At 38.8% G+C, this 23,024-nt stretch overlaps 1 protein-coding gene and 1 long non-coding RNA gene across 3 annotated transcripts in view; one reads left to right on the top strand and one right to left on the bottom strand.

Moving 5' to 3' along the window:
- Window positions 1–23,024, top strand: part of SEPTIN7 (septin 7) — a 109,974-nt gene that overhangs the window by 25,545 nt on the left and 61,405 nt on the right. The gene's annotated exons all lie outside the window — the stretch shown is intronic.
- The window catches only part of LOC144261454 (uncharacterized), a 67,031-nt gene continuing 56,914 nt past the window's right edge, over window positions 12,908–23,024 (bottom strand). The window contains exon 4 of the long non-coding RNA XR_013345275.1: window positions 12,908–21,634. This is a non-coding gene — a long non-coding RNA (uncharacterized LOC144261454). The remainder of the gene's footprint in view (window positions 21,635–23,024) is intronic.

Raw genomic sequence — 23,024 nt, 5'->3', positions numbered from 1 at the left:
CTTTTCTGAAAGACAAATTATAGGATAGAATTAAACAAGTAAAACACAAAGTATGGTTTCAGAGTAGCAGCCATGTTAGTCTGTATATGCAAAAAGAAAAGGAGGACTTGTGGCACTTTAGAGACTAACAAATTTATTTGAGCATAAGCTTTCGCGAGCTACAGCTCACTTCATCGGATGCATTCGGTGGAAAATGAGTGCATCCGATGAATTGAGCTGTAGCTTGCGAAAGCTTATGCTCAGATAAATTTGTTAGTCTCTAAGGTGCCACAAGTCCTCCTTTTCTTTTTACAGAAAGTATAGTAAGTCATTTTAAGAGCATGTGCTAGTCATAGCAGGTACATTTGCATGCTTGTGGTTTTTACTTACGTGTGCACGTGGAACAGGGCTGTGTTTCATATCTGGTGACAACCTACTTATTTGAAAAGAATCTGAAGCATTCCCAGATCTCCACTCTCTAATTGTGAACTGAAATGCTTTTTAAAAATAGTTGCAATCTCCAATCATTAAACGAATACCTGGGTAGACAGGAATATTTTAAATTTGTGTACCAGTGCCGGAGTTCAGGCTCTCTTTCTAGTCCTGATGACATGAACTTCAATGGAGTGGGTTTTTTTTTTTTCAAAAGACTATTAGAAAACATTCACAGACATGCTTATAGAACAAGACTTGGTAGTGTCTTCTTCAGCTTTCAAGTACCACTTTCAAGTGGTAAACTGTCAAATGAACCAGTGTTCAAAGTATTTCAACTGCAATACAGACCCTTCACCTCACTAGAGAAGAGAGTTAAGAGTGGAGTTTGTAAGACTGCAATGAAAAACTACCTGAAATAAAAAGGGGGTTGGTTTGGATTCAGAGTATCATTGGTAATTTACATCAAACTAGCCAAGTGTTCAGGTCAAGTGGCTTTTGTTGTAATGATAAACTTGATAGCGAACAATGTGTATTAGAAAAGTATAGTAGACCTTTCAGTAACCTGGCTTGTTCTAATCTTCAGAAACTTAATAAAGGCACAAGATATTCAGGATTGAAATTTATAATGGTCTTCAAGAGGCCTGGAATAGCAAAATAATTTGTTGCTCTAAGCTTGGACAATCCACATACAGGAACTGACTGTTTTCTCCCCCTAGTCAAATTTGTTGTCATTAGGTGGGTTATAACACTTGTATTTCACTGGTCCTGAATATATGACCAGACTTTTAAATGATCAGAACAGTCTATAATCCTGGGTTGAACACAGTGATCACAGGAACATTCTGGGGTCTTCTCCAGAAAGATTTAAGGGATTCTGATTTAAGGTTTGGTCAGTCACGATTTTCTTTCACGTGTAAATCTCAGAAGCCTGGAGAGGATATGAATAATGAATTGAAAAGAACTTCCAACCTTATTTACAGGTTTTTCCCATTCTGAGTTTGTTAGAACTGATCACACCCTTCCGCACAGGATTATTTATTATGAGATTTTTAAATCTTGAATTTGACTTGGAAGTCAGTGCTTTCTCACCCTTCTACTAGTTTTACAGAACTGAACCAGAATGTTGCAGCACGTTTCCTGTTACTCAAATCTCTTATCTTTTGTCAGTATATTCCTGATTCAGCAGTTGCATTCGATGTTCATAGGTGTGGAGCTGTTTTTCCAGAAGACATTAAGGAGTCCACTCCCAATGCCCTTTGACCACTTCAGCTATTATCCTGAAGTATAAACAGCAGACTTGAAAGTCAAAAGTTTTCATTGGCCATTATGACAGATTCTACAAATAAGGATTTGAAGAGGAACTTTAAATTGAGTTTGCTTTTTAAAATCTTCACTGAGACTGTCACTTTAGTTTTTGGTGGGTTTTTTTTGGTGTGTGTGTTTGGTTGTTTCTTTTTGTTTTTTTAAATAATGCCACCTACCATTTATCTTAGTGTATATTTTCCTCCTCTCCTCAGCTCACCGACTTATGATACACTGTAATGAAACTTTTTAAGGAGACTTCATTGTTAAGCTTTTAAGGCTTGGTCTACGCTACTAACTTGTGTTGGTATAACTCTGTCGCTCAGGAATGTGGTAAATCCATACTCCTGAGTGATACAGATTTACTGTCCTACCACCTCTTTAGACAGTGTTATGTCAACGGGAGGGTGTCTCCCATTGACATAACTATCCCCCCCCCCCCCTTTGGGGAAGCGCTCCCATCAATATGGGTAGGGTCTTCACTAAGTGCTACAATGGCACAGCTGCCCTGGTGCAGCTGCACTGCTGCAGCCATGTAAGTGTGGACAAGCCCTTATAATCTCAGAAAATCTCCAGATTTACCTAAAACAGGGATAGTCAATTGTATTTTGTTAAGGTCCAGATTGCTTGGTCAATGTATAGTCAAGGTCCAGTCTCCAGAAAAACATTTTTCGTACTGCAATAACAATAATTATAAGTAAATAAAAATTTCTTGGTCCATTCAAAAGCATCTGGCAGTCCAGATTTGGCCTGTGATCCACCTATTGACTAGCCCTGACCTAAAGTGTTAAGAATTTCCATTGTATTCCATTTTTCTGTGAATTGTTTTAGATTTTGAATAACCTCTCTTCCCTTTCCTTGCTCACAGCTCTGAATTATGAAGTTTTTCTATTGACACATCAAATTTTTCATTATTCATCATTCTGAAAGTCCCAAGTCACATAGTATGATCTTCTCTATATTGAAAGAAATACAGCTTGAAACAATGCTAACCATTGAGTATAAAACTTTGCCAGCTAACACAATTTAGCAAGTGCAGAACTCAGTCTAGAAACACAACTTGTGTCCTGCCACAATGATTTGTGGGGTGTTCAGACCAGCACATACAAATGTTAGCTAACTTAAAGTAACAGACAGTCAACTAAAGTAAACCTAGTGTAGACAGAGATGCTTACTATAGTCTGTCTCTTCTCCTCCTGCCTCTTGCGAATGGATAGAATACAAATGGAAAACTATTGTCACATGGCAGTCTCAAAATAATAAATGCAAAATGCTCAAGAAAACACTATGATAAAGGGGCTCATGTCTTGGGAATGCCCAAGACTGTTAAACTTCTGGATTGAAACAGAATTATTTCAAGGATATGTTCTCTCTCTTTTCTCCCTTCTCAGGGTAGAGGAATGTTCTAATTAGCTGAAGCTGAACAAAAATATCTGTTCTAGTGACGGCGGCCAGTGATGGATTTCATGAATACATTTGACAAGAATTAAAAATTGAATTTATTACTTTACCGTACACATTACATCCATTATTGAATTTTCCTTCATTATTAGATTAACTGATTCATTTGATTAAAGATGGACCAAATAGGGTGAACTGGTTGAAAATAAATCATTAACATAATTCATTAGGCTGTGCTTCTGTAATGTGTAACTTTTATGCAGTTGAATTTAGATTTCTCTTTTTACTGCTCACTGTATGTATTCACAATGTCTACAGTTGTGTATCTTTAATAAAGTTACTAAAAATAGCTGTGCATATGGTGAACCCACAAAAGCAATGAAATTTGGAGTTGAGGCTAAAATCTGGTCTGATAATCCAGTCTTAAATATCACAGTTTTTCCTACTTAATACAGGGATCTGTGTGTGTGATCCTGTGTACCATATGTGCTATTGCACTGTGGTGTGAATTAAGGATAGCGTCTGCTGAGGTTTTTATCCTCAACTCTGTCTTCTGACATAAGCCCTCAGAAGCAATTAAATTCAAATGTTAAGATAATTGAGGGGAGTTGGCTCAGGAGGGCATTTTGCAACTGTTGCTAAGCATGCTTTTTTTAAAAAAGGAGTCTTAAGGCTTAACTTGTAACTTACTAGAAGAAACTAATTTTAGAAGTACATGTAATAGAAAGTTGTAAAGTGTCTACATAAGCATAGTTGATTAGAGTAATTACAATGCATTTTATACCACTGTACAATTAGAGAAGATGAAAGTGTACCTGTCTAAAACACAGAAAACTATGTAACCAATTTGCTTCTAACAGTAAGCCAACTCTGCCACAGAGGCTTTGCATATACTGGCTAGACAAAGTGATACATCTTTTTAAAGATCTGTATTTATATGGCTTTTTGCTAGAAAGATACTTGTTATCTGCAGTGTTTGTTACAAGTAAGATACTCTTAGAGCCTGTTTAAAATGTTGTTGCAACTACTCTTGAAAGCATATGTGCTTATCAATGTGTTTTGAGATATGGTAGACGTGATTATCCTTTATACTGTATTTGGAAAGAAAATGAAATCCTATTTTTTCGCTATATCCACTTAGCCGATTAATAGCTAAAGTAACATGGAAGAGAGGGAGGAATGCTAGAAAAATAGCAGCACTCCTGATTCTCATCTTGTAGCTTCAATTCATATTTGTCTATTGGTGCCAGTCTGCAGAAGTGTGACATTTCCATACCCATTATTACTACTTTAATATAAGATACAGGGTGTGTCAGATGTGCCTAAGAACTCTAGCAAAAAAATTGGGATTAATCGTATGTTTCCTGTACAGTGTTTTTATGCAAGTTCAAGAGCCTTTATTTTGAACTTTCATATGTTGGATACAAGAATCAAAAGGAAAATCCAAGTAGAGAGGTAGGCAGGGCAAATGAGTGAGGCATCTAGCAGAATTGAAGAAAAAGAAACCAACGAATAGAGAATGCTATGGGAAGGGAAGTGGCATTAAAAGTAGAAAAAATAAAAAGGAAAGTCCAGAAATCCAGGAGAGGACCAACTTTAAGGTTATAAAAAAAAGTAATATAAACTTGTGAATAGCTGAAGAAGTGTGGGCATTGTGCTCCTAGGCAGCTTCCATTGTGTATCCCTGTGCTCCGGAGTTGTATTACTGTTAGTGGCTTTTCTGGATAACTCAACAAGCAGTAAACTTTGATTTACATCTATTTTAATCATGTTTTGCATTCAGATGTTTTAGTTATTTTCCTAAAGAAAGGTTGATTTTCACTGGTTGGTAACCATTAACGCATGATGATTTTCCACCAAATATAGCCTTTGCACTAAATCTGGTGCTTTTTTTCTAACCAGGAGAATACATTTATCTGCATTTAAGCAATTATGTAACTTACATTATTCAGATTTTTACTTTTAGTGATAGTGAATGCTGCATTTCTTTATTTTTTTATTTGTGTAAAGCTATAATTGGATGGATAGTCAAACAATTAAAAATTCACAAAGCATTTTAGTTATTAAATAACTGGCAAATGTGTTGCACACAAGTATGTTTATCAGTATTTTACATTTAAATCTTATTTTAAGTTATGGAAGCATTATCTGTAATTAAGGCTACGATTTAGTCACGGATATTTTTAGTAAACGTCACGGACAGTAACCAGAAAGTCGTGGCCAGTGACCTGTCCGTGACGTTTACTAAAAATACCCCTAACTAAATATTACCTGGGAGGGATGTACAGTGCTCCAGTGGACACTGCTGCTCAGGTGTGGGGGTGCCTGGGGTCCTGTAACCACTGCTGCTTCCTGGGGGAGGGCAGAAGGAGGCGCGGCCCTGCTACTACTGCTCCGAGCCGGGGGAGCAGTCCGGGGCCCCACTACTGTTCCTGGACCGTTGCTCCGGGGAAGTGCCCGGGACTAGTTGCTTGGGGCCACCCCAGCTGCTGGGGTGGCCCTGGGGTCAGCCGCTGCAGCTGTGGAAGTCATGGAGGTCCTGGAAAGTCACAGAATCCGTGACCTCTGGGAAAGATTCGCAGCCTTATCTGTAATTAGTGAATGGATTATTTCTGGCCACAGTGTCCCTCAAGATTTTAGAACTAATAGATCTCATCCTCTCACACCCAGCTTTTATTCATAGATTTTCAGCTTGTTCAGCTCCCCATTGGCTTCTTAACTTTGAATGAATTAGTCATTAAACTGAAATAGTTGAATAAACTGAAATGAAGAAAATATTCTCTCTTTATATGCAGAAGAGGCTACTGCTATCAAAATCAGGTTCAACACTTCAACAAATTCTGGTTGTAGGTGCTTAGCCAGTGACTTCCACCAGTTCAGTGGTTTGACTTTAAAACTTTGACAACAAACATACACTGTTAAATATTTTATTCTTTAATTTAAAAGAATTTAAAAGGTCTAAAAGATGAGTAAGTTTAGGGCTTAACATTGTCATAATTTCAATTTTAATTTTAAATAGACTTAATTTTTAAAAATTAAACCTAATTTTAATTTAAATAAACTGATTTAAAATAACTGATCTTTTAAAAATCAGATTTATCCACCCTGTATTGACCAGTGCTGGCCTAAAACTTTGTACAGTGTAAACAAACTGGTACTAGATAATGGTTTGAAATGGGATCTGTTTTTTGGTAAGTAAATTTTAAAGGAAAAATAATGTTCATGTGAATGGTACTAACTTGGGCAATCAGACCTTTTGTACTGCTTACATAGTAGCTTTGTTCAACCAAATTGCTACTTTTTCTAGTACAGACCACATTTTCTGCTGGCTGTTCCATGGACCCCCATTTTCCTCACAATATAACATTTGTTTTGTAATTACATCAGCATTTCTGTGGAAAAGTAGTAGAATTATATTAGGTTTTTTAATGATTTGGTAGTTGTAAATAAGCTCTTGTCATTACATGACCAACCAGCTCTCCATGGGTCCTCAGTAACTGTGCCATAGATCAGTCTGAAAATCTCCAGGGTAGCTCATTTAATGTTTTCTTGAAGCTCACTTGACACATGCTTTGTTTTACGTTTACACCATTTCTTTATTGCTCATGGACATGCAAGATTTTTGTCCAGTGTACCTGTCTATTGCAAGAAGAAAAAATATTGTTTGCTGTAGTCTGGTACTTGTATGAATCCTGAACTTGTGCCAAAAAAGCACAACTAGACTGATGTGCCAGCAAAAGGGTATTTTGATTTTTGTAATCTAAAATCTTCTATCTGGACTAGAAATAATTTACACCATTTGAAAACTGGGACTTCATTAACTGTTTGAGATGTTGGACTTTAGTAATTTCGTTGTGTAGCTTTCTCTTGACCATGTGAAATTTCTATGTGTCAATTTCCCTCTCAAGAAATTCTAGAGGTATAAGCTTGGAATCAAAACTTTCAAAGAGCACAAGACATTATGTTCCAACTCTAACGGTTTGTAAAGAATGCTAAAATATTCCTGAACCAACAGGCTGGAAAACATCAATGCAGTTAAGGGTTTTTTGGGGTTTGGGTTTTTCTTCTTGCTTTTTGGACAGCTAGTCTCAAGAACTTCAAGTAAATCAGAAACCTACCCAGATACAGGGGTGCATTGAATTAAAACAGTGATTTTAATCATGTTTTAAATGAGCAAGCAGAAAACCTTGGTTTAAATGGTCTATTTTAATTTTCTTTTGCATTTGTACTTTTTAGTTATTTCCCTAAAGCAGTGGCTCTCAACCAGGGGTCCGGGGGGCCATGAGCAGGTTTCAGGGGGTCCGCCAAGCATAGCTGGCATTAGACTTGCTAGGGCTCAGGGCAGAAAGTGGAAGTCCCACCACATGGGACTGCAGCCTGGGGCCCCGAGCCCCACCACCCAGGGCTTGAGCAAGTTAGCTCTGCAGTGTTCCCTGTGGTGTGAGGGGTCCTGGGCAATTGCCCTTCTTGCTACCCCCTAACACCAGCCCTGGTTTTTATGTGCAGAAACAGTTGTTGTGGCCCAACTGGGCTGTGGAGTTTTTATAACATGTTGAGGGGCCTCAGAAAGAAAAAGGTTGAGAACCGCTTCCCTAAAGAGAGGTTGATACTCAGTGGTTGATATAAGTTGGTACTGCTTGTTGATAACCAGGAAGATACATTATCACTACCCATTTTTTTTAAAACAATTGTAGCCTATCATATACTGGTCAGATTCTTAATTTTTACGTTTTAGAAAATGATGAATGATTTTCATCAGTAAATTAACTGAAATTTACTGCATTTGAATGAAAATTGGAATTCAATTAATGCACAGACGACAAATAAAAAATTAAATCTACCTTAAATGTGCTGGATACTTTTTTCCTTGCGTAAGTCACTATATGTTTTGCATTTAAAAATAATTGAAGTGTTATCTGTAGTTAGTGAATTGAACTGATCGTTTCTGGTCACAAGGATCTTCAAGATTTTACAAGAAGTAGATCTCATCGTTGCACCGCATTTTTATTCATAGAAAAAGCAGGAAAGCTCTTCCTTTTCCAACTCCTAGCTGGTTTATCAAATTTGAATGAAAATCATTGAACTAAACCAGTTGAGTAAACAAATGAAGAAAATATTTTCTTCTGTACCTGCGGAAGAGGCTACTGCTGTCCAAAAGGTGGTTTAGCCCTTCAGCAAACTCCTGGTTTCACATGGTTTGTTGGTTAATGACTTCCCACTATTTCAGTGGTTTAAAACTTTGGCAGCAAACATGTGCTGCTTGAATATTATGTAATTTAACTGATTTTAATAAATTGTAGTGAACATAGGTCTTAACATGATTTGTCATACTTTCAAATTTAATTTGAAATAGCTTTATTTTAAAGCAAGATGTATTAACTGATTTAAATAAATCCAGATTTATCTTTTTAATTCTATTTATCCAACCTGGCCAGGAAAGACATGGACACTGGAACCACTGAATAGGTCCCTAATAAGAATATGTGCAGCTGGAACGGCTTGACTGTACATTTGGCAGTAGAGACTTTGTCTTCCATAGTCTGTAGTTAATTCTTAACCTTCTGATGATTAGAAATCTGCTGCAACTCCCAAGCCTTTGGTTGGGTCCAGTGGCAGGGAGGGAATGATTGAAGGGACAAGTTAAAGCTATGCTATAGAAAAGGGGTGTTTTTGCGGGGGCGGGGTGGAGGATAGAGAGAAAATAAGGTGGACATAGATGGAAGAGGGAGCATGGAGAGAGGAAGGTCAGTTGAAAACTCTGGGAGGAAAAATAATGATCTTACTGGGAAAAGGAGTGAAGACAGGAAGAGAAAGTTACAGAGGCAAAGGATAAAGTAGCTTGGTAGAATACTTGACAAAAATATTTTATAGATATTTATAAAATTTACTCAAGACTGCTTTGTGGTGTTCAACCAACTGCCTAGCCAACCAGTATTAATCAGCAAATGTATTACATTAATAGCAGAATTAGTCAAATATATTGAACCAGTACTCTTCTGTAATTTGACCAGCCTTATGAAGTAGCATTTTAAAAATGTGTTAAATAAAAAGCTGATATGCAATAAATAGTTGCAATTTAAAGAAATGTGGTAGTACAGCAAGGGGTTCTGGCTTTGGGGTGGGGTAGAAAGGAGGTATAGCAACTCTGATAGCACTGGTGTTTTTATTCCTTGCTAGCTGTAGTTAGTCATAGAATCATAGAATATCAGGGTTGGAAGGGACCTCAGGAGATCATCTAGTCCAACCCCCTGCTCAAAGCAGGACCAATCCCCAATTTTTGCCCCAGATCCCTAAATGGCCCCCTCAAGGATTGAACTCACAACCCTGGGTTTAGCAGGCCAATGCTCAAACCACTGAGCTATCCCAGGCTACTAAGAACTGCATAAAATTTTCCTGCCTTGAAATCTTTATAAACTAAGGGCATGGCTACACTTGTGAGTTACAGCACAATAAAGGAGCCCCGGGCACACTAGCTCACTACCTGACCACACTGGCAAGGCCCGTAGAGCGCTCTGCTGGTACCCCACCTCGGCGAGTGGAATAACGTTTGCTGCGCCCTCGCTGGAGCGCCGCAGCACCAGTGTGGACGAGATGTTGCTTTACTGCACTCTGATCAGCCTCCAGAAATGTCCCATAATCACCTTAAGTCAAGTGGCCACTCTTGACATTGTTTGGAATTGGTTGTAGGAATGCGGAAATGCCCTTTGAAAGCTCCGTTTCTGACAGCCGGCTGCTTATCTGCTCTGAGACAAAGCAACCATTCATGTGGAATGCTGTGTGAGAGAGAGAACAAGAGGCGAGCGGGGTCTGCTGCTGTCTGAACTTACAAGACAGCATGCTGACATGCTCTGAGCCCCCCAAAAACTCACCCTCTCTCCCCCCACATACATACAACACATTCCACCCCACCCCCCATCTGTGAAAAGCACATTGCAGCCACTTGCATGCTAGGATAGCTGTCCATAATGCACTGCTCCCAGTGCTGCTGCAAGTGCTGCAAATGTGGCCACACCAGTACTCTTGAAGCTGTCCGTGTGGACAGACTGCAGTGCTTTCCCTACTGTGCTCTACGAAGGCTGGTTTAACTCAAAGCGCTCTACATCTGCAAGTGTAGCCATGCCCTAACTCACTGAACCAAAACAATAGATTCACTAGTGTCTCAAGTGAGTGCAAAATCATTTCCTTTCCTTCTATCCCTTCTCCAGTCTCTTCCCGAGTTATCCTCTTCTGTTTTAGTCTTTGTTCTTTTGGAAGGGAATCTACAGAACAAGTTCAGTGAATGTGAAGTTCTTCTTTACTATTGTGCATAAAATTTCATTTATCTTTTTAGAACTTTGTTTTTCTCTGAATGATTAAATACTTTAACTCACAGATCTCATACCTAGAAACTAGGATATTAGAATACATGTTCTTAGTTGTAGAACTTCAGTTGTACAGTGAGAAGTTGTAAGACAGCAGCCTCTATTTTTTGTGTGTAAAATACCTTTTATTTCCAGAAGAATAAGGCTGTCTGTTGATTTGGTAGCTATAGGCAACCAGAATTTCTGGAGCTATACTATAAAATTTAAAAAAAAAAAAAAAAAGAAATTCTGCAGAGCTCTCAACTCAGTAAACTGAAATTACTATAGAGATCCTCTAATTGGCATGTGATTGTAAAAGTTTGAGCTCTTAGCACTCCCCCGGTCATGAGCTTGAGACCTCTCAGTAGCACAGAAAAGGAAAGTTATGAAGTCGTAGCTCCAACAGAAAGGTGGAAATACTGTACACAGTGATGCCAATGCTACATTAAGTTGGCATGCTAGAATTAATGCAGTTTTTCATTCTTTTCCCCTCTCCTGCAATTTTTAAAGTTTCTAGAATAGTTTGGGAATAGTGCTAGCCTTCTTTCATGCACAATATTTGTTTATGGCATACCAGCTATAAAAAGTCAATTTCCCAGTAAACTCACATACTACACTGAACACTTCACTAATTCTATCTATAATAAAATAAGGTCTGGTCTATACTGAAAACTTACATCAGCATAGCTACATCTTTCAGGGTGTGGAAAAATCCACAAGCCTGAGACAACACAGCTATGCTGCCCTAACTCCCAATGTAGACTGCACTAGGTACTGCATCTCTGAGATGGATTAAGTACAGCAACAGGAGAACCTCTGCCATCTCTGTAGTGAGTGTCTACACTGAAGAACTGCAGCAGCACAGCTGTAGTATTTTAAGTGCAGACTTGCCATAAGATTTTATTTTTTTTTATACACCCATTCACCTTTCTTAAACTGAATCTTCAGGCATATTCCTTCTAATTCAGATGTTTTGTTTGATGGACTTTTAACTGCGGCAATACTTGTGATTCAACTTAAATTCTGTCCTAGGATTTATAATCTACCATTAAAGTAAAATTGCAGTGGAATATAATAGCTTCTATTTTCTCTTGATTCTGTGTACAGTTACTAAACTAAAATTCCTTATGAATATAAATATGAAGCAACAAAGCATCCATATTGTCTGGTTGCTTACATGTATCCAGACTGGAAAATCAGTGTCACAGCCAGAAATGCAGAGTCTGTGGTATTTCCACAGATGCTCTTTAGTAAAACTATTCTCCCCCCCTGCCCCCCGGCTTAGTCCCTGATCTGTGCAAATAGACCCTTGCTCCTGTACAGATCCCCACTGAGACTTCTCACAGGTGCAAAATTCCACCCATGTGGCTCAGCTTGCAGGATCAGAGTCTGAGGACATCACTGCACTATAGGCACTACTGTGGAAACAACTACGGTGCTGCTGCTGTAGCGCCATAGTATAGCTTCCATTTTCTCCAGCAATGGAAGGGGGGTTTCCATCGATGTAAGTAATCCACCTCCCCAAACAGTGACAGCTAGGTTGATAGAAAAATTCTTCTGTTAACATAGCTCCATTTGCCCTGGGAGTTCAGTTAGCTTAATTACTGTGCTCTGGGAAGGGGTGATGAATTTGTCAACTTAACTTTCAAGTGCATGTACGTCTCACGCTGTTTCATAACTAATAAGATGTAGAGAGAGAGTGCTCTTGTTTCTGTTTCTGGTTATGTCTCTGATATTGCTGCCTTAATAAATATTATCAGATTGTATTTCATGTTGGCATTGTCACTTAAACTCCCAGGAGCTAGCTGTCTAGTTCATATCGAAGGATACTCTGAAATCTGTCACATACTTGTAAACATTATCTAGTAACTTTCTTAAATATTTTCACTAAATGGTGTAAGGCAACATTCATGTTAAAGTATATATAATAAAAGCTTTGTTCCTAATTTATGCAGTTGCTCATTTCTTAAAATGTTTGGTTATGATTTTTAAGTTGTCTTTGGAAAGTGAGGACCTGCTGATGTTAAAAGGCAGAGACACAAACATTGGAGTGGAAAATGGAATATCTAAAAGGCAAAAGCAACTTTTTATTTGTAGTTCGCTCCTAAGTATTCTGTCCTTGTCAGGGTATTCTGCCTTGGCGAGGAGGGATGTCTTCATCTCTCATAAAACATCTGTTTAGCCTTGTGCAGGAGAAGTTTTTGTAAATAGAAGTTTTCCCTTGTGACTTCTATTCAGTTGTCTATATCCTGCTTGGCCTTTTGAAATTAGGCAAAATCCTGCAGGGTGGATGTTCTGCCTTTATAAACATCTTCTTTAGAACTTTTAGATTAGTGGTTTTCTCCCTTCTGTGAACTACACCTTTGGTTATTGAGTGTATGATCTTGAAGGCTTAAGTGCAACTCCTTGTCCCACCCTAACCTTGGTCATAATTTACTATATAGGTAGATTCTGCCATTCAATTGGTAATTTTGTCAAACATGTTTTCTGAGATTCATATCAACCAAAGGAGGATTCCATAAAATATGTACAAAATTTAGTTATGCAGAGCCATAATATTCTGATACATTTATAATTCCTCCACAGCATATCTGAGCACAATTATTCTAAAGACTTTTCTCACACTTGCCTTCTGGCACGTTGAGACAGTTGGGTCAGTTTTTAAATTTGCCACACCTGCAAGGATGTTGGTCTGACATGAATAAAAGATAGTCAAACTCTTTCAGTTCAGATCAAATTATCATATTAATTAGGTGGGAAAGACTTAAGTTATCCATCCTCTGAAAGAGCAGAACATAATGTTGTTCTCTTCCTCCTCCTTCTCAAGTCAGTCCAAGTTAAGAACCACTGGAAAGAATTGATTACTGTAGCAACATACACAATAGTTTCTAAACCCATGTGTTCCTGGCAGTTAGTTTAAATTTGTGTATTCTCTTATTGTATCCAGTTATCTACATAACCGTACAAAAAATTGGCCCAGACCTTTCATGTAAACAAAACTTGGCTTGACATATAAAACCTTGTGAGCATGTGCTTTGACTACTGCTGGGTAAGTCAGAAACTGCTACTTTGGTGGCTAAATTTGATAGTTTGAATATTCAACGAAATGCAGTACAAGGTACACTAAATTACAAAGAAATGGAATTTTATTTACAATGACTAGGTTGTTACAATAAGCTATTTAAAATAAGTTTTTTTCCATTTTCTACACTGAACTTAAAACTGACTGTGTGAGTACTATATGCATTTGTAGAATGTAGCTGTGACTTGTCTAACTGATTCAGCAATTGCTCTAACAATTTTGGTTCACCTTTCAGAATAGAATTCCCAGCACATCTGTTTCTCAGAGCTTATCAGGAGGTAAAACAATGTAATAAAATGTCTGCTTTTCAGTATTTTATAAATTGCAGCTGTGCATATTGTGAATAGTATGTGGAATACAAGCAATTTCTTATTGCATAAATATTTTTTCTTGGTGCTTTTGTTTGAGAATTAAGAATGTTACCAGTTTAACGCTTGTGTATTTTTCAATTTAAGTAGAACTTTTTAGCTGATATGATCTGATCCCTGTGTTGGGAGTCCAAGGTTTCAAAGTCTGCCTCCTTCATTGACTTATAGCAACATAATTTTTAGTGGAGAGGAGAGTCTGCTGACCACCCTTGCCTTGGCTCTGGCGAGTGAGAGCAGCTTCAGACAGTCTGAGGGAAAAGTATTGGCTTGGAAGCCCTACTCCACTGTTGCTGAAACAAAGATGCTGCAGCAGGTCAAAGAGAGCAGGAATACAAAGACTAGCAATAGGAGACATGTACAAGGGGATAGGAGCCCCAAACAGTTAATGTGGGCTGGGGAAAAGATGGACAGACCAAACTTTGGGGAGTTGGTGGGTGAGGGTTGTGCAGAGATCCACTCTCCCTTGGTCAAAAAAGGGCATTAAAGCTTTCTAATGAGATGAGTTCATTATTTTTTCGTCTCTGTGATCTGTTGGAGACTTAAAGGTCTTACTATTGATATTAAAAATTCAGGTCCTTTCTACTCTATCTTGAAAGACTCTTCAGATGATTGGAGAACTGTAGGAATAGTGAATCAGTGATCATGCAAGTAGACCCCATTAGGGATGAAAAATTATTATTTTAACTCTTTAAAAGGTGGTCTTTTCTAGTTAACACCTGTTGAACACAAGTAACTGAAACCGGATAAATATGTCTCTAAAGATTCCACTCTCCCTCCTCCCCCCTTTCCATTAGGAACTGAGAGCTCAGTCTTCCACCTTGTCGCACATAGTTCTAAAACTATTAGAAGCCTTTTTATACCTGTTTGTACTTGCCATGAAACCCATGTTAGCATCCTGCTAGCAAGAACAATATTCTGAACAAGCAACTTTCCAGTTTGTGTAGATAGGACCTTAGTGATAGTTGTCAACTTTTCTTAAATAGGAAATAATACTGTAAGAGCAAAGTTTTGCCATTTCTGTCATGTTTTGCAATAGGAAGTAATCTATAACTTGTCGCAAGACCATGTTTGTCAATATTTAACTCCTTGAAAAGTTAAAAAGAATGTGAGTTCTGGTAAACAGACTTCAGAATCTTCCATTTGTAGAGTGATTCTAATTCTTAAAATCCCAAAGTGCCTTACCAATGTAATTAACTGCATGCAGTCATTCAGCTATCTTGGGAGTAAAATACCATTTCAATAGTAATGCGCAACACTACATAGGAAATCAAGATGATTAGCTATAGTAATCTTTTGAAACCAAAAGGAGGAATTTTATGAGGATAGAGCAGTTACCTTAACTGGAAAGTGGGCTGGATATGAGTTAACCTTCTTTCTCTTGAATTATTAATGATTTCAATGATTCAAGACCTCTACCAGTCTCTTATGATTGACTCAGCCTCCCAGTATCCCCATACCCCCAAGGCCAAGATGGTCACTGGTTTCTTGTCAACTTCAGAGGAAATGTCATCTACTGAACCTCTTCCTCTGGCTCTTAAAGTTGTCCCACCCAAGTATTGACTTGGCCTGATTCCTGCTTGTCTTGTAAGCTCTCAAGAGGTCACAACACTAAATGATAACTATAGGATAAACCACTTAAACTATTTAATTTGAGGGAGATAACTAGTCTGAGTATCCCATAGTTTCATGTAACTGACATAAACTGCTAGATTGAACTTGATTAAAATAGTTCCTTGAGCATTTCTCAGTGAATAATTCATTGGCTTGTCAATTAGAATTCTCACAGGTCTGTCAGCAGTAACAGACAGCAGCTCTTTCGGCTCTTAATAAACCGGTAATACAATTATAGTTTTCATATGGAAACACTTGCTACACAATAGCATTTAGGCATGTAGTGTAGACAAGTGTTTTGTTTGTTTTTTCCTTATGCAAAACCAGCAGTACTTCTGCTTTTTCCTTACTGTGGGTTGTGGGTCTTTAATATTCCCTATTTGTTCCTGTTCATGCCATTAAAGATGGCCACGGTGAGTTCTCTTGGGAAATATGGAAAATCCAGAATAGAATCTGCAACTGTTCCAAAGGTTCGCTCATTACAGACCAGTATGGGAATAGAACCCCATGGTATGCAAGACAAATAAATTGGTCCTCACAAGAATAAGTGTATATGAAATTCATAGTTTAAGTCTGACCAGTACAAAAAAGATTAGTGACTTGAAGAAAAAGCGAAACTGTGTCCTCATTTTTATTTGTACAAATTCATTTACTTCAGTATCGTAGCATTTGTATGACTAAGGGCAAATTTGGCATGATGTTACCCTACTTTGGTAAAGCTTTTTGCAGCAGCAAAATAGACGGATGGTTTTTTCTTAAACAAAAACTCCAAAGTGTGTCTCCACATGTATTTTCTGGAAATGCAGTCAGCCCGGTATTGTGACTGGGACTATAGAAGGAGTGTCATACAGGAGCTGAACTTCAGTGCTAATGGTAATGGAAAGACTGGATTTAAAGGGACACTGAATTTAAATCTTAAATTGACTACTCTTGACAATTTCTGATAGAACACTCTTTTAAATAGTGTGCATTTAGCAAGATTGGTCAATCAATAAGCATGTTAATTACATACTGCTGTTTAGGAAAGCTTTTACACATAGAGGCAGGCAATGATGGTGATAGGGTGTTAGGGCTTGGCTACACTTGCGAGTTACAACGCAATAAAGGAGCCCCGGGCACACTAGCTCACTACCCGTCCACACTGGCAAGGCACATAGAGCGCTCTGACTCCGCGGCTACAGCGCTGCTGGTATTCCACCTCGCCGAGTGGAGTAACGTTTGCTGCGCCCTTGCTGGAGCACCACGGCGCCAGTGTGGACGAGGTGTTGCTTTACTGCGCTCTGATCAGCCTCCAGAAACGTCCCATAATCCCCTTTAAGTCAAGTGGTCACTCTTGACATTGTTTGGAATTGGCTGTAGGAATGCGGAAATGCCCTTTGAAAGCTCCGTTTCTGACAGCCGGCTGCTTATCTGCTCCGAGATAAAGCAACCATTCGTGTGGAATGCTGTGTGTGAGAGAGCAAGAGGCTGGGGGGGAGGAAGGGGGGTCTGCTGCTATCTGAACTTACAAGACAGCATGCTGACATGCTCTGAGCCCCCCAAAAACTCACCCTCTCCCCCCACATACATACAACACACTCCCTGTCACACTCCACCCCACCCCCCCATTTGAAAAGCACATTGCAGCCACTTGCATGCTGGGATAGCTGCCCATAATGCACTGCTCCCGGTGCCGTTGCAAGTGCTGCAAATGTGGCCACACCAGTACTCTTGAAGCTGTCCGTGTGGACAGACTGCAGTGCTTTCCCGACTGCGCTCTACGAAGGCTGGTTTAACTCAAAGCGCTCTACATCTGCAAGTGTAACCATGCCCTTATTTACATTCTAAAATAAAGGCTGGGGAGGAAATTATAGCAGTCAGGTGACTCTGAAGGAAAGAGCTCCTCTTTGTCTTCCAGCAGTTAAAAGGATTGGGAGTGTGGGTGTGGCTAGGTATTTCTCAAATTTATCACACCTAATAGCCAGCTGTTTGATTGAAACACAGCACTCGCAAGCAAGATATTAATTTAGCACTGCGGTAGAAACTGCAGCTCTCCCTAGCAGATTGTTATATTGTGGGTAGGCTTCTCATCAGAGTGTTGCCCTGTGACCTTGCTAGTGAAAGACTCCTATTCTACTTAATCTGTCTCTGGCTAATAAGTGTCATTCAGCAGGATTTTTAAAAATGACCAATTTACTTTCTTACATCTGTAAATCATTCTTACTTTATTACCTGAACCACATCTGAAGCAATTTAGATGCAACTTGTTTAGTTCCAAATAGAGGAACCATTTTCTTTTCTTTCTGTCCAGTAGCAATGGTTTCTAAGGTAAGAGAAAATCAAGCTTAACGTGTAACTAAAGTCAATACTATAGGTGCGCATGAAACTCTCCATTCAGAGTCGCATGTAGTTTACGTTGACTTAAAATGTACGTTTAAAGGAGGCCACATAGCATTAGGATTCAGATTTATGGCGAGTATATTTTTGGAAGGGTTATTCTAGAGAAGTCAAAAGGCTTATTGATGTATTTTATAATGTCAGTTTAATGTAGCTGAGAGGAAAACATTTTGCCTAAAACCTTTTTCCACAACATTCCAAATGATTTTCTGTGGGATCATTTAACCTTAGCATAATTGTATACCAAGATAAGTAGTGCTACTCTGTGTGTAACAACCAGTTTAGAGCACTGTCAATTGTCTGTTGCATGTCTTAGACCAGGCCTACACTAAAGTTCAGTCGATACAGCTACGTTGCTGAGGGGGGTGAAAAGTCCACAGCCCCCTGAGCAATGTAGTTAAGTCAGCCTAACCCTTGGTGTAGAAAGTGCTTGGACTCCATGCTTTTTTTTTTTAAAGGGATGAGTTTTCATGTCTAAGTCTGTGGAGTATCTAGCACGACAAGGCCAAATCCTGATTGGGGCCCTCTAGGCAAGAATGAGAGAAGACCGGGAACATGCTGAGAAGTTAAGGGAGTGTAAGGACTGATTGGACAGAGAATAGCATATGCAGGAAAGGATGTTTGACGTAATGTAGAAAGAATAGTGCTTATGTCTAACACCCCAACCTAACTCTGTCCTGCAGCCTCTTGAGACCATAGGATACTGGGAACCCCCTTTCTCTCCCCTAACTGCAAGGGACAGACAGTTCCCATGCCATTTCACCCCCAAGACAAGAACAGCTACATTCCCGCCTGCATGTTTTTGTGCCCCCCATTTGCACAAGCTTGTTCATGCTATACTTTGGGTATTTCTTCACCATTTTAGTTTTTAAGTTTGCACTAGCTTGTCAAATACATTATTTACAACTGCACATGGTTGAAAAATTTCATTGTTACAGCTCTAACACATTCCTAAAAAAAATTCAACTCACCAAGCATGTGTATTATGTTGTATTCATCTAAATTCATTTCATTTGTTACAGTATATTCATTTCCCTGTCCTATATCGTGCTCTTAGTACAGGCAAAATGCTTTCCTACCTCTGGTTTCCTGTCCTATGGTGCCTCTATTAAATGTCCCTATTTCTGGCTGTCAGTGCTCCAGGGTCTCTTCACCTCCAGTTCCCACCCAGTGCTGAGGTTCTCTCCTTTGCATTCTGATGTCTTGCAAAACACAGCAAGTGCTAATAGCACCAGGAAGATCTCTCGGAAGCCTCCAGTCTTGTCAGGAGACAACTCCACTTTTCTTTGTTTTGCAAATATACCTGCCGCAACTACACAAGGTATAGTTAAACAGCTCCCATCTTTTATCCAAGCTTCAAGTAAGTTTTAATATGCTAGGAAGCAGATGGTAACCTGGGCCTTCCAGAATAACAGCTGGAACCACACCATTGTCTATGGTTAGTTTTGTGAACAAAAGTAACATTTTTTTTGTTGTTGCACAAAATGGAATGATCCTGGCATCGTGCACCTTACCAAACCAGTGCACGTTAGTTTTAGTGAACCTGATCAACCAGGACTTGCATGAAAATGGAGGAATACTTGTTTGTTTTGGCTAGCTCAGACCTGCAGCGGATGGTGACAAACAATTGCCCCTATACAATTTGGGGAAAACAGGTGTTCAAAGAAGTCAGTAACTGAGTTTGAGGATCTGGGGTAACAGCCCCAACAGTTGATCTACCAACACCAAACTAAACAGCTACTGGTGGTAGCCATGCAGGGTAGTAAGCTACCAGATGGCAGCATCCACATGCTTCTCCACTTTGAGGGGGTGTCTCATGATGGGCCATACTGCAGCTCCAGGGTGAGGTCTGCAGATTTCCAGGAAAGTGACCTTCCACATCCTGAAGTTCTGCAGTCACTGCTGGTCACCTTGGATTGGCAGCACTCCCTTGAAAATGGTGCTGGCTAACATACATATATACCTATATCCCATATATCCATGGGATTTTGACCCCCAAGTCCCAGAATTCCAGTAGGTATTCCACAATCCACAACAATAAACTCATAATGCATTGAGCCTAGCACCAGAATATTACATTTTGGGATACTTGCCCAGAATGCTATGCACTTATTTTGAAAGAGTCCAGTGCTGTGTGAATGCTGTGATTCACAAGGGAAGTAGCCAAAGCATGGCAAAGTAGCCTGGATACATTCTGTTATATCTGTATAATTATAGCAAGAGACTGTCTAACTTTCCCATGTTTACAAAGTCTAGGTTTTACTGCTGCTTCCTCTTTAATGACACGAATAACCGAAAGGACATAGTATTCATGGACCACTGTATTTCTTCAGGTTTTCACAGCTGTCAGACAGTAGTAGTGTTGAGTGGACAATATGGACCTCCATCTATGACTTATAATTTCATTTGATTTACAAATTGTAAATTCAGATACAGCCATCTTGAATCTTTCTGCATTCTTTTGGAATGACTGAATGTACAGGAAAGACTGTAAAGTTATTGTAAATTCTAGTCTTTTTTTTTATATTTTTACATCCCTGTAACCAGGAGACATAGGAAGGGTGCCCTAGAATTGAGGAGGACTTTGTGACCACATCTCTTGTCGCTGTTGTTCTCTCTAATTCACTCTGTGCAGGCAATTAAAGTATCTGCATTCAATACTACCATTTGCACAGGGAAAAGGAAGTTTGAACTCTGCTGCTTACTCTTTTTAGGTTCCTAATTCCTTCAACTCAGGCAGCAGTTGTCCCAGATCAGATAAGCTCTTAAACCTCTGGGAAGGGCCCCTCCTTCTGTATTTTTACCCTTTTTTGTATTGATTTACTCTTTTTCCATTTGGCCCTTCCCTTCTCTTTTCCAGCTCCCATAGATAAGCTTTTATTGAATTTATTCTCTCTGCATTACTGCTGGTGAAAAGCCAAGAGTGGATCGTAGGGACAATGCTTACTAAGGGATTTTTCTATATAGATAATGCAGAATGCTAAGCTAGTGATTATCCCATATCCAGTTTAAAACCTGAAATACTTCACAGGTAAGTTTTGGTTTTTTTTTTAAGTTTACTTGCTTACAGGTTAGCATTGCCTAAAACTAAAGGTTGACACCTTTTTTGTGCACTAGACAAATAGTGTTCATATGCCATTGAAACATGGCACTTGAGCCAAGGATAAAGTAAAGAGAAATCACCTAAGGCTTCAGTTTCCCTTCTTCTTTGGAAGACTGAAGTTTTCTGTATGGAAAAGCCTTGTCTGGTTTGCCTCAGATGTTACATAAAATATTCTATTCCAGCCTAAGATTACATCTGCAAAACTTCAGACAGATTGGTTAGTTTGGCAAAGGTATATGTCAAAATTGGTCTGTAAAATGAAAGTCCTGTTTCAATCTTTACTATGCAGAGAGCAATATCCGTTTTTAAAACGCTATCCTAATGGCTGCTAAAGAGGTTTCGCTAACCAACCCTCACCGCTTCATGGATTCTCTGAATTATTTAAATGGTATTTATGGTTACAGTGACTTCCAAGTGTCTAACAGCAGCCTTGCTTTGAATTTTAAGTTAAGTTTTGTGCTCTGGAAGAGGTTGATAGAACTGTTCAGTGTGCACTGAATGTCAGAACCTTGATGTTGGCAATGTGGCTGCCCATAGGCAAAAGCAAAGTTCATCTGCCGTAGGCTTCCCTGCTGTTGTGTTGTTCCAGAAAACTGTTCATGGAATCCTGGCTCCAGCCGAAGTGATTTCTCTGAAACTGTTAATTTAAGAACAAAGATCACTAAATGAAGGTTTAGATTGTTCTTGCCCTTTTTATATATTTTTATAGAATGTTAATCTAAAATGCTGCAAGACTGTTTACAAGTCCCTGTGTTCTGTATGGAACTATGTATGGGGGAAACTCTAAAATGTGGCACTGCCTGATCCTTTGTTGTTTGTAGTCACATTATTTAAGTCCAAATTATCTTACTCAAATTTACCAATACAGTGACATCAACATATGTATTTCTGTGTCTTTTAAAATGTATTTGTGAACATGAATGAATCTCTGTGGAGAGGTTCCAGAATAAGTCTTGGAATGGAAAGGGTCTTGCAGTCTTACCCTGCTGTCCCCTATAATGGCTTGATTTGCTTACCATAGCACCATTTACCACCTGTGTGAGGTGGCTTGTTCTATCCTATCTTTTGGTACCTATTCAGTCTCTTCTGCTTCTCATCTACTTTAAAACCTATACCAAAAAATTAATGTAGCATCTCCTACTGAACTTTTACCTATGCGTGCAGCTTCATTCCTGTGTAAAACTACCTGCTGTGTGCTGCAGCTGCGTCAGAGCCATTATTCAGGACATCAGGCATTTCCATACAGCTGCAGGTACTGTGTGCATACATGTACGGTGAGTTGTGTAAGGATGAAAAGACACGAAATACATAATTTTTTATACAGTCTGACAGGCTGATATAATTTTTTTTTCCTGTGGCTTATAAGTACCAGTTTTATATTGATGGGGAATCTCTCATGTAAAAACATTGTCTAATGGAAAAATTATCCACAAAAAACTAAGAAAATATAGTGACACCTGCCAAAAATGGAATACATACAGCTGATTTTAAAGACACGTTAGCAGAAAGTGTATTCGGTGGATTTGTATTGCTTCGTAATAGCACCAAATACACACCATACCAAAACTATGAAATGCACTAAGCAACATTATCTGCTTTACAGCATTGAGAAAAGAGATTTATGTAAGTGAGCTGTTCCTACCATCCCTATAATTTTAAAACATTTTACTAAAAAACAATCTAACTAAAATTCAGCTAGGTCTAAATACAGTTCTCTGTTCAAAATGTGGTGGTGTGCTTTGATAAAATTGCACATATTGTGGAAAATGAGTGTAACTTTGCTCTGTAGCATTCATAATAAACTTTTATCTCCAGTGGGTTAGTATTACAAAATGGTGGCCACTGTGAAATAAAAGCTAATAAGTTAAACGTTAAATACTGCAATGGACAGGAGGAATTTAAATGTTTTTGAACCTGTATTTCCAATCATTCTAGACTGGACAGTGTGGTTCAAATTAGTCACTATTTGTAGTGGGACTACCTAATTTATACCTTTTTAAAAAATCAAACCCTAATTTATTTTATAT

The sequence above is a fragment of the Eretmochelys imbricata genome, chromosome 2 (assembly GCF_965152235.1).
Source record: "Eretmochelys imbricata isolate rEreImb1 chromosome 2, rEreImb1.hap1, whole genome shotgun sequence".
Lineage (NCBI taxonomy): Eukaryota > Metazoa > Chordata > Testudines > Cheloniidae > Eretmochelys > Eretmochelys imbricata.
This window is presented reverse-complemented; position numbering and strand designations above follow the sequence as displayed.